The sequence below is a fragment of the Corapipo altera genome, unplaced genomic scaffold, assembly GCF_003945725.1.
Source record: "Corapipo altera isolate COAL_440 unplaced genomic scaffold, ASM394572v1 45, whole genome shotgun sequence".
Lineage (NCBI taxonomy): Eukaryota > Metazoa > Chordata > Aves > Passeriformes > Pipridae > Corapipo > Corapipo altera.
Window position 1 is genome coordinate 13,161,848 of NW_020884877.1, and position 12,429 is coordinate 13,174,276.

At 42.2% G+C, this 12,429-nt stretch overlaps 1 long non-coding RNA gene across 1 annotated transcript; it reads left to right on the forward strand.

The window, feature by feature from the left end:
- Positions 1 to 1,869: 1,869 nt before the first annotated feature.
- On the forward strand, positions 1,870 to 10,663 carry LOC113944288. Its single transcript, XR_003526629.1, has 4 exons — positions 1,870 to 1,947; positions 4,401 to 4,611; positions 8,871 to 9,007; positions 10,339 to 10,663. It is a non-coding gene; the product is annotated as an uncharacterized LOC113944288 (long non-coding RNA).
- Positions 10,664 to 12,429: the final 1,766 nt, after the last annotated feature.

Consider the following 12,429-nt stretch of genomic DNA (forward strand, 5'->3'; position numbering starts at 1 on the left):
GTAACAATTACAGAAATGGTGTGAGGCCTATTGCTGGGAGTACTGGTGTGAAGTGTGACCATCTTTCCAGTTTTGGCAAACCTTGACCTGCAGTGGGAAATTCCCTGTTGTGGCCGATTTGCAGCCTACACCAGACCGGCTGCCTGGCACACTTGTTGGTATGCCAGCAATCACATTATTGCTTTTCCAAGCATTTCACAGGCCTAAGGTTAGATGAAAAGAGTCCTTTTCTGGGAGCGTTCCCAAGTTTTTGTGTGTGCTTAGCAATGCAAACTCAAGTAACAGCGACAAAGCTCAGCACATCCCCATCTGTCTGTTGCACTCAAGCAGTTGCATCTCAATACGCCCTGGTGATGAGGGAGTTCACGTGCAATGTGCAGTCAGGTGAGAGCTGTTCTGTTTTACTAATTATTATAAATGATTGTTATAAATTTTTTTTTACTAATTATTTTTTAAACATATCTGGATATTATTTCTTTCTTTTACCTTTGTAGCAATGGTCATTAGTATTTCTTCTTTAAAAAGACCATGTTCCCATTTCAATTATGCTACAATTGTTTTTTAGTCTTAAGAGTTGAGAGGTATTTCTGTATTTTAGATATATAATGTATATACATACATGAATATGCTCTATGGATATATATACACTACTGCAAATGAGAGTTGCTACTTTCCTCACATATTTAACTGGTCAGTAGTGAAGAACCACATGACAGTTTTCTATCATGAAATTAAAAGCACACAAAAATTTACAGGCTCCATGTATTTCAGAACTGTGTAATGTCATTATATTTACCTTCAAGTACTCTGTGAAGTATCCTGTGTGAGGGCACTAACCTAGATAGTTTATGTAAGACCGTGGAAATTCAATTCCAGAAATGAACCTTTGCATCTCTAGGAACAGCTGGAGAGGCTCAGGTCTACTCATCCTGCTCAGAATGGACATGAGGAATTTAGATTAGATGCAGATGGAGTGGGGATTTTGTTAATGACAAAAAGGGAGGCAAACATGTTGAGGCATAACTGCCTGAATACAAATGCATAATATATGTGTACATATTTCTGACTTTAAACTATGAACACCATAAATATGCTATCATGCAAGAGGCGAAGCATATGTAAACTTAACAATATCCCATTACCTCTCCAGCAAAGAATGTTCATAACTCATTCATATCCCATTGAATAAGCACAAAGATTCACTGCTGGCTGTTAATTATCCTCTACAAAGACCTGGTTATTGTGTTCAATTTTAGTAAAGGCGCAGTTGTTATTGCAGTGTACATAGGGAGAATGGTACCTGAGGGAGCAGGGAGGAAATATGCTTGTGTAGAATATTAACAAGGAAAGCTTGGTTGCACAGAAGGGATTCATTGGGTGGGATTTTGATATGCGCTTCAGGAAATTAACCATTCTCAAGACAAAAATCTTGCTGTGACTCTCTGAATACATGATATTACTCAGTATTTCAAAGACATCAGCCATGTAAAAATTACTTGCTGTTACTATAAAGAATTTTTAAGACTACTTTTTTTGAATGGCAGCCTGTTTTTCTCTGAAGTTTATAACACTCCAGTCATATCAAGGAATGTGTATGCAAGAGCTCACAAGGCCCATACATCCCTCTGGGGTTTTTGAGGGGCACATGGAGGTCACCGGCCAAAGGCAGCATTCCATTTCCTCCACACCAGTATGGTGGAGGAACTGGGACAGGAGGTGTAAGGTCCTGGCAGGTCCCAGTGCAGTGTCACAGCAGGAGAGTGCCAGCTGGAACCCCACTTTGTGCTGAGTGTGATGCGGAGGTTACCAGGATTCAAAAGAATTCAGGAAAAGAAGAGCTGGGAACCATGGTGAGTTACCCAGGGAGCTGTGTATCTTCTGCACTGACTTGTTGGAAACACTGTAGCTGCTTGGCATTTTAGGAGGTTCAGAAAAGATCCACTGAAGGTGTTATTTTAATGGGTGAGTTCTTTCCCACATGCCCTGCACTATCTGAACGTCAGGCAGGAGGCAAAGCCTTGTGACATTTAGGTTGCTAAAGTCATTGCTGTTGGTATGGGGCAGGTAGGAGGCTCTAGGCTCATGGAGGAGGACTAGCCTTGCTCAGAGGCACCACAGCAGCTGCAATGAACTCAGCCTCATTCCCTATTTCTTTTTCTCGTTTCTACTCAATGCCTCTCTTCTCCTTGGTTGTGCAGGGACAAGTACAGAGTTCACATAGTGGCTGTTTGTTCCAAATGTGCAGGTTGAAAGGAGAGGAGAAAGTGTGTATCTTTGGGTGGAAATACTGAGAACAACAAGAAAACAAAATAAATAAAGCTGAACAAAAGATAATTAAAACTTCTATAAATACCAAGGACAGCTAGGGATGAAGAGAACAGAAAGATATCATAGGCCAAGAAAGGGAAGCAAGAACTTCATGGTGGGATATAAGAAACCACAAGACATGACAGGATAATCCACTGTTGGTCTGGCTTACTGAGGCTGTGGCACAGCCCCACTGAGGTGCCCATCCCTGCCAGGCCACTTGGATATGACTCTGGTAGTCCTGCCACTGCCTGCTTGACTGGGCTTCAACAGAATGGGACAATTTCTTTTGTAGTCCCTAGTGGCTAATCCAGTATAGCAGCTAAGAAAGCAGCACCAGAAGGCACAGTTACTTAGGAGATACTTGGATCCTTGCCTTGAATTGCAAAGGAAATAGCTCTGTAGGCTCCTCCCAGAATCCCAAACAGTCCAACAGTGAAATAGATTGATTATACCTTCTACTCATCTGTTAGTACTGTGTTCAGCATTAAATCCTATCCAACCTCGGAGCCACTACTGGCTTTCTTTGCACCACTATAATGAGAAGACTAGTATTGGCTGATGCTCAGAAACTTCCAACTTAGAGCAGCTAGAAACAGTTCATTAGTAAGAGTATAGAGAATGTGGTATGCTGTTTCATTCACTTCTTTTAACTTAATTGAGACCAAGACCAAGGTGGGAGATACCCACTGCCAGGTGACCAGCAGGACCTGTAGAGTGTCTCTCCTATGATGAGACCTGATATTTAAACCCGATGTTTGCTGTTTAAACCATGTCTGTGAACAAGCAGGATCCCAATGCATTTCCACTATTTGCAGCTTGGGAAATGTTGCAAGACAATTTTGTCTGTAAGTCTTCTTGTTACCAGAATTATTTTTTGCATTTTGGCACATCCCTGGGTTAGAAGAGAAGACTGTAAATATTTTTATGTTTTAATAGTATTACTACAAACTGTATAGTATTCTAATAGCCGATTGTAAAGTTCTCGTTTGTTTGGGAGCAACTTGTATCACATCTGTATAACTTCTAATGTTTAATATTAAAACCATTTTGAGAGGATTTTAAAGACTTTTTTTCCTCTATTGCTTTTTTGTGATGAGTCAGAAAATAGTTTTGATGCCCCTTCTGCCTCTGATTTTCTTGACCCCCAGCTGTTGTCCTGCAGCTGGAACAGACACACACTGCACCTCCTGGGGTCTCACTGGCAGTACGAGGGAAAAATAGCCCTCAGCAAAATTCCATGGAAGGCATGCTGTGCTCCATGTGTAAAGCTGGTGGATCAAAGATCTAAAGTAGGAGTATGTGGCGTTTTCTTTGAGTTCCTGCAGAGGGGTAAGATTTGCCTGAACTAGATTTACCTTCTAGGAATGCAATGTCAGTGTGGAAGTACACTGGATCTTCCAGTTTCCTCAATGTTCAGATTGTATTTATCAGCCTTATAAGAAAAGGATACCAAAATCAATATCAAAATGTTGCAAGACAGAAGCAATCAACTGGCCAGCACTTAAGGGATATATTTGTATTCATGTCTCAGAAGTGCAAGTGTGATCAGATTCAGGTGCTCAGGCAGAGCAACAGAGCGGGCAGACTGTCAGTGCTCTGACCCAAGGGGCAGGGACAGTTTGCTTTCTCCTCTCATGTCTGTTTTTTTCCCTTCATTCAACCAAGCAGCATGACCACCCAGTGCTGCAGCATCTAAGTGCTATTTTGCAACAGATGCACACAACCCAAAGCACAGGCTTTTCTGGTATATAAGTTGCATCTTGTTATTATGACTATCCCAATCTATTTCTAAGTGTGCTAATTCCAGTAAATGGCTGCCATTTTCTTATGGCTCATTTCATACCATGGTTAAACTCTACACAACAAATGAACGGTCCATTTGCTTGTGTAGCCTTTAGTTTTGGCCTGAATAGTGGCTTTTAGTCTTTATGTATGAGGTAAAGAAACACCAAGGCAAATACTGACAAAGTCTAAAAGCTGTTGAGATGAGCTGGGATCTCTGAATGTTCAAGCAGATGTGCATCAAAACCTAGAATACCTTATTGCAGCAGTATTTGTGATCTTGCTTTTCACACTTTGTGTTGCAGCAGCAGAGGGAATTTGCTCAAGGTCATTGTTTCCTGGCGAATGTTATGCCTTAATGGCTTTCAGGGCAGCACTGGTGGGAAGGAGCAAATGAGCCCAGCTGGGACCACCAGCTCTGGGGGTTTTGGGCCCCCACAGCGAAGCCTGGATCAGCTCAAAACACCCGTCAAGGACATACCTGAAGAGAGAGAAGTTTAAGCAGTGCTGGCAGACAAGGTAAGTGGCTGCAACTTTGAGCTGGTTTGGACTACATAACAGAGTTCACTCGGGACTTTGGCATGGAAGCAAATGCGTGTCAAATGCACAGGTGATGGATAGAGTGAGCAATCTCACAAAATATATGAGAAAAACACAGAGATGAGATCAGCCACAGAGGAAGCAGACCAGGGACTGGGCAAAAGTGGAAAAGAAACAAAGGGAGGGAGAGTTATTCCTCCTTTTTTAGAATCATTGAATTATTTAGATTGGAAAAGTTCTTTAAGATCAAGTCCAGCGTTAAACCCAGCACTGCCAAGTACACCACTAAACCATGTCCCTAAGGGTCACATCTACATGGCTTTTAAATCCCTACAGGGATGGTGTCTCCACCACTTCTCTGGGCAGGCTGTTTCAATGCTTGATAACCCTTTCAGTGAAGAGATTTTTCCTAACATCTAATCTAAACCTCCCCTGGCACAACTTGAGGCTGTTTCCTCTTGCTCTGTTGCTTGTTACTTAGGAGAAAAGACCAAACCCCACCTTGCTACAACCTCCTTTCAGGTAGCTGTAGAGAGCAATGAGGTCCCCCCTGTGTCTCCTTTTCTCCAGACTAAATAGCTCCAGCTCCCTCAGCTGCTCTTCACATGACTTTCTGTCTTGACCCTTCAGCATCTTCCTTGCCTCTCTCTGAACATGCTTCAGTACCTCAATGTCTTTCTTGTAGTGAGGGGCCCAAGACCGAACACAGAATTGGAGGTCTGGCCTCACCAGTTCCGAGTACGGGGTATGATCACTGCCCTAGTCTTGCTGGCCACAGTTTTTGGGACTAAAACAACTACCCAGTGTAAGCACTGAATCAGAAATGTTTTTTTCTTCTTTGTGTGAAAGAATCTAGAATGTTTTTTAGATCAAGAATTGCCCTAAAATGCAAGACTGCTTCCTGGGAGGGAAAAAGGAAGCATATACAGCAAGAAAGGGATTAAAAAGTAGCAAGAAGGACTTTATCCTTCTCCTACTCATGCTTTACTTTTTCCTAGGAACTACCTTTCCTGATTATAGGATATGTTATGTAAACCATGCAAATCAGGCAGTTTTTTATATCATTATTTCACTTCAAACGTAAAAATACATGTACTGCACTGCATTTTTTCTGGGCTTCTCGGGGGAGTGTGTGTGCCTAAGGCATCCCCTGTTCCCTTACCCATCACTCTGCAGTGCTTGCATTGCAGGAGCAACCAGAGGGCAACAGAGCAGAAAGGCCAGGGGCCAAGGGAGCAGTGGGTGCCTGGGTCTGGAGCCCTGGTAGGAAAGGACCTGATAATGTTGTTTTCTATCTGACTGAGACAAAAAGTTGAGACTGACCATTTCCATGATGGCCAGATATGATCACAGTGGGAGCAGCAACTGTGAACCGCCAGTGCCTCTTTGCTTTGGTGTGGCACTAAACCTGCATTATATGGGAAAACTGTTGTTTAAACATGTCTTAAAATGGCTTTTGGTGGTCTCTTTGCAAACATATGCTTCTTCTTCCCAGCACCCCCCATGTTATCCATGCAGGAATGTCCTGCATAACCCCCGTGTTATCCATGCAGGAATGTCCTGGGAAGGTGTCCTGAGGTGTTTCCCATTGGCCTTTGTTAACTCCTTCCTGTGATTGGGTGTTCCTGTAAGCCCCTTGAGACTTCTAATTGGTTACTCTGTGAATCCTCCTAAACCCTATAAATGTAACATCCCCAACAATAAACTCTCTCTTGCCTCCTCTCCACGCCCGGTGTCCTGTCTCCCTGCCAGCCATGGGGCCACGTGCCACGTGCGGGGGGGGGGGGGGGGGCACCCCCCCCCCCCCGGCTCAGGGCCTGAAGAGACCCTGAGAAACCCCTGGAGTTCCCTTTCCCCATCCTTCAAAGCGTCGCAATGGTTCTTCAGATGGAAATGGAACTAGAACTGGCCCACCCCACGCCATGGGTGGGGAAAGGGATCCAGACTTTGGTTACTTTTAATATCTTCGTGTTATTAACAGTGGTCCTGTTGAATGCCCCTTCCTATATGCAGACAGGCTGCTTGAACGCCGTGCGCCCACATGGTCTATCCCATAGCTGGCAGTGTGTGTGTGGATACCTCTACTCCCCTGGGCAGTCCAGTTCTATCTCATACGCCTACCTGTGCAAGTAAAGTGAAGGCTTGTATGGCCACCAGGTCAGGCTGTGCGGGCGTTTTGATTTAATCATGTCTCATATGGTATCATTGTATTTTTCAGCTTTGCTTTTTCCATCCGTTTTATATACCTCATGTGGGGAAAGTAGTATCCTTTAAAGAATATATTCTATATTTGGTAGTGAGTGATTTGAGGCACAAATGTGTCTGAAGGAGAAAGGTTTTTCAAGCAGCATGCCACTGGCTCAAAGGTTCCTCCACAAATTCTGCTGGGCTCTGCCTCTGAGTTGTGCTGCCCTCTCACCAGCCTGATCCTTGAGGAATTAATTCGGGAACTGCTTGAGACACTGCACGATACTCTTCAACGGTCCCTTTCTTCTCTGAAAGAAAAATACAGGGAAATGTCACAGAGAATTAACAACTTAGATGGGCAGATGGTAAGGCTTGAAAACTGTACAGAGATGACTGAGAGAAGTGTACTGTCCCACAAGGAAACAGCTACTCATACTGCACAGGTGGTGGGCTTGGAAAGATTAGTTTGGGGGTTTTATTAAGTGCAGCACAACCTTAAAAAAAATAAAAAGGTGGAAAACCAGATCTAAGTTGTCTCCATCCAGTATCTTGGTAGTAGAACTAATTGACAAAATGTTGGGAATGGCTTCTATTAACATCCAGGCTGAAAAGCTCAAGTTGGCTCTAACACCATAGGGCTGTAAAGAGACACTTCCTACACATCAGCGTGTGCAAAATGGTCCAAAGCAGAGAGCATAGGGCAGGCAGCAGCAGGATCTCTATGGGCTTTGCAGGATTCCCTGCTCAGGCATTGGGGCACCCAAGAGGACAGTGAGATACTGCTGAATTCAGAGCATCTCTCACCATTAATGCCTGGAGTTTTTCTCATTCCGCATCACTACAGATGCACAGTACAGACAGAACCTGGGCTGGTACTGCTTGGGAGCTGTGTCCACAACTGGCCTGTTGCTTCCTGGGACACTAATTGATGCTGTATGGCAGCAATTTGTAAATCGTGAAGGTATGGGGAAAATCTACAAAAGTAAGGAGAAATGTTTTCTGAAGAATGGAATAGAGCAGTAGTCAAATAATTAGGCTCTTATTCAAAAGAGAGGACAAGGAATAATGTTGATCCATTTTTCTTCTTTGAGGTAAAAAGATGGTGAAATAGAGGATAGACTGGGATTAAAAAAATGGGACTTTATTACTTGGTCCTGCCATGAGACTTCATGTATAACCTCTGGCAAGGCTCTTGACACTCTTGAACATCTCACTCATGTCTGTGAAATGGGGATAATCTCTTCCATGACCAAAAGGGATTTCATGAGGAGAACATCCTCAACAGATTGAGTCCTCAAGCAGGGAGGTAGAGCAGTATCAGAGGGAGTTCTGATTTCCTTCTAGTACAGGCACCACTGAGTTAGATAAGCAACAAGCCAGGATTTCAAACAGCTTTGGAGTTGAACAGTGTTGGTATCCAACAAAGAGCAAATGTTTTTTATTGGAGATAAGGATATTTTGTTTCTCACAGTGTAAACACAATAATATTTGTCTTCGTAGATTAGCTGTAGCAATGAAAATACTTTGCATAGTCTCTAGTTGGGGGTTCTCAGACTCGGTTAATACATTCTAAATAGTCTGGTACAGGCTAAAATGGGGAATTGAATTAACCATGAAATACTGGGCAGGTTGAGGCTTTTTCACTTAGGACACCACAAGTTATGTTCCCTGTGAAGTCTCTGCTTATAATCCTCATGCTGATGACCTGCACAGCAAATGTGGACAAACAGTAGACAAACCAATGAGGAAATGGGAGAAAGGATAATCAGCTCACTGTCGTGTTGGTTGCTGCTCAATTTTGATGAGCAAATGGCTGCCTCTTTGCCCCTGTGGGAAATCATTAACATACAATAATTCTTATAGATTTCTATTTGACAAAAGTGGTGTTTAACTCTTTACAGAAGCCAAAAATCGGAGTCCTTTATGCTGACTTTTACCAGTAAGTTTCTTTTCCCCATGGAAAGCCCCAGGGTAGATTCCTAAATTTCACAGGTAATTTGTAAACCCCTGAAATTGTTCTCTGCTGTTTTTTTTTTTTCTATGACCTTTAGAAACCTGCTTCCCAGCCTGTCTCCTCCGTTGCCTGAATATCAGGGGTATAAGGAAATGTTTGCTGACTATAGCACGTCCAAATGTGAATTACAACAGAACTGTAAGGGTCTGGGTCCCAGGAACTCAGAAATCAAATGTGAGTTTAACTTTTAGTCCGTACAGAGTCCTACTGCTCTGGGGCCTTGACTCCTTAGGGAACAGTAAATAAGAAGGAGGCAGCTTTCTCCCTTTGGCCTAGAATTAACTTGCAGATTTAACTGACTTGTTTTATTATATGTATTTATGTTAAACTGTCCTACTACAGGAATTACATAATTCATCCAGGAAATCAAATGGCTCCAATGACTAACTTGAGAGTCACATAAAAAACCTCAGATGAATACTGCCAGATTTCTAAGGTTTTATGATACTGTTCCCTTAGATTGTTAAAATCAGAGTCAATTTGTTAAATATTTACTTAGTTAACCAACATGCTGTTCTAACTTCCTCTCTATATCCTTAAGTAATGAATGACAAAGCACAAAAAGTAGGCTACTCATCTAACTTATTTGACACTAGGAAGAATAGGGACTGATAGATATAACATACTGAATTGAATGGGTATTTATTTTCCCATAAAATTGCAAAATGTAGCTAGTTTAGAAGACTGTTAGAGTTTAGAAGTTAAGGGTTCAGAAGACTTTATTGCTCCAAGATTTGGAGATTCTTATTACCATTTAGGTTATTATTATACTCTTTGCAACAAAAGACCCCCCCAAAAAATTTCATAGAAAATATTTCAAGATAACCTCACAAACATGTAGCAGCAAGAATAATAAAAATTCCACACACATCCCTTTGTCACCCTGCAATAAGAATGGGCACTTCTCTTTTTCTGGAGTTAATCTCTTTCGGAAGAAGAGGGGAATAGCAGGATTTGGTTGCTGAATTCTTTCATTAGCTCTCCTTCCTTTGTGTGGGGTACGAAGGACAGTGTATCAGAGCACTGTGAGATATGGCTACAGGCATCCAAGACAGCCTAGGTGCATTGATTGCCTCAGCACCCAAAAGCAAGACTGCCGAGCTTAAGAGACAAGTTTCCTTGCTGCACAACAAGAAGAATAAAAAGTTCCTGGATTGTATTTTTAGAGATGTGAACGTGCCTAGCAAAGAAAGGTCTGAGGGTATACAGTGCAGAAGAGAGGTATAGATGAAAGGTGACTTACTGTGACTAGAACATAAAAAGTCAGGCAGTCATCCAGAAGGGATTGAGAATGTTGGAGTGCCAGTTTGTCCCTGGATGTGTGACTGATAGGTGATGAACACACGACTAGGGGGTGAAGGAAACAAACTTTGTCAAACCACTCCCAAGCTACAAACAGGGAGGAAACGTGACTGTCACAAACACTGTACTGGGTGTCTTCGTGAAGATAGTCTGCTTACTGATCCATGGTGCATGACTGTGTTTGGGTCCTCTCTCACTTTCAGCTTTCCTTTACCATCCAAGTGATATGCCAAAGAGATGTGACACTGGCAGGAGACTCTGGCAGACCAGCAGAGCCAGGGACTCTGCACGGCACTGGCAAGGTCAACATTGCCAAGAACCCTGACTTAACTCCCTCCTCCAGCTGTGTCCTCTGCACGGATACCACACCTGTATTACAGAAAAAAAAGGAAAATCTAAAGACCCAAGATGCGTGTCCCTCACCAAACTTTTGAGAATGGACATAAGTGATGTGACAGGTCAGAAGGTGAGATGAAAGGCTTTTTAATAGCACTGACTCTTGCTAACTTAAGACCAAAGTCCAGGCTGACAGAGTATGAAGTTTTTCTCCAGTCTCCAGTGCACCAGAAACTGAAGATGCTGTTTTCTCTTTGTCTATTGTGCTGTATGTGTGGATTCTGGTGAGGGTATTGCATGGGGTTTTTAAGAACCAATTCTGGTCCTTCCTTTCATCTTAGGTTTCAGCTCATCAGGTTTGAGAAATCTGTATTAAAAAAACAATAAATTTTTTTTTTCCCCTGAAGTCAAGGGGCAAAAATGGAGTTATGTTATCTTCAGAGCAGGACAGTGATGGATTAGAAATCCAGCACAAACCAGTAGTCCTGTGAGCTGCAAATCTGATAGGGCTTTGTTTCCCTTGGGCAAATCTTTGGATTCTCTTAGGTCTACATAGCTGGAAGCTCTGGCTGCAGCTTTTCCTGTGGGTGGGTATTCATAACATCTTTCATCGTTGCAGTTTTCTTGGTGTTTAATAAGGGTTTAACTCAAGCTGCAGTGGGTCTCCTTTTTCTTAGCAGCCTGTTCTTATGAAACGTATAGGAATGTAGCATTTTCAGCATTTTATTGCTCTGTCAGATGTGGTTAAAATTGGCTACTGTTTGTTTTTGTTCCCTTTCTCTTGCACAACACACAAGTATGTACAAGCACGTATGTGTGCACACATGCGGACACACACAGAGGTTTATTATACATATGAAGAGATAATGATCTCAAACCCCTTTTAATTTCTATAGGAATCCAGGTTAGGTAAAAAAGTATTGGAATGCTATTTCTTTGGGAGAGGAAAAGGAGGATGAACTAATTTTTTTCTATGCAGCAGACAGAATATTCAGTTACTGCTTTGTTTAAACATAACATGTGTTGCTGAAAATCTGGCACCACTATTATAAAGTAAAAGATGTAGTGGGCTCTGTGTCCTGGAACTGTATACTTGTGCTTGTGCACGGCACGCACGCTTCGCCTCCAGTGCCTGAGTGGTCCTGCTGAGACTGGAGGAATGTGTAGGGAATGTAGGTTTGCCACGACATCCCATCTTCATTACATCTTTTGGAGCTTTGCCACAGAAAAGAAGGCATTTTACCCTTCATTTGTAAGTAATTAAGATGATAGTGGAGTTAGAGTTTTCCAACTTTGTGAAAACAAACTAATAGAAATGATCCACTTCAATAACTCAGATATTAATTGAAACAAGAGAGAGAAACAATACATTAAGAAATAATTAACTTTCGTTAATTAATTTTTAGAAATAGGAAGGACACCTGCAGCAAGTGCAGATGTTTGCAAGTGTCATTAGATTGGGAAGGTTGTGCAGTAATTTGGAAATCGAAACGGGTCAAAAGGACCAGGAGCAATCTGCAGCATGGTCTGACTAATAGTATAAACCATGTGATTGCTAGTGAGCAGCAAAAAAGGTGATGAAGATGTGCATTTTTTAAAGGATATTTATAGAAGCCAGAGGTTAATTAGCAGGTAAAAAGCATCTACTGGTGTTTTATGTCAGTACCATTGGTGTGTTAATTATTGTCATTTTCAGCCTCAAATGTGCCTCTTTCAGACTTCAGCTGAAATAGATTGATGATTCTTTTACTGAGGTATTTCTTAGATAAATTTTAATTAGTAACTTTCCCCTTTCCCCCTGCCAAATCAGTTTTCTTCTATTACCAGAACTGGAATTTCATCTCTCACTCAGCCTTCTCTTCTTCGGTATGTGTGATACAGTTCTGGTTGTCTGTGGTATTGCAGGAAGGTAAGGGGAATGCATCTGTTACCAGTCTTGTCCAAATTTTAAATTTTGA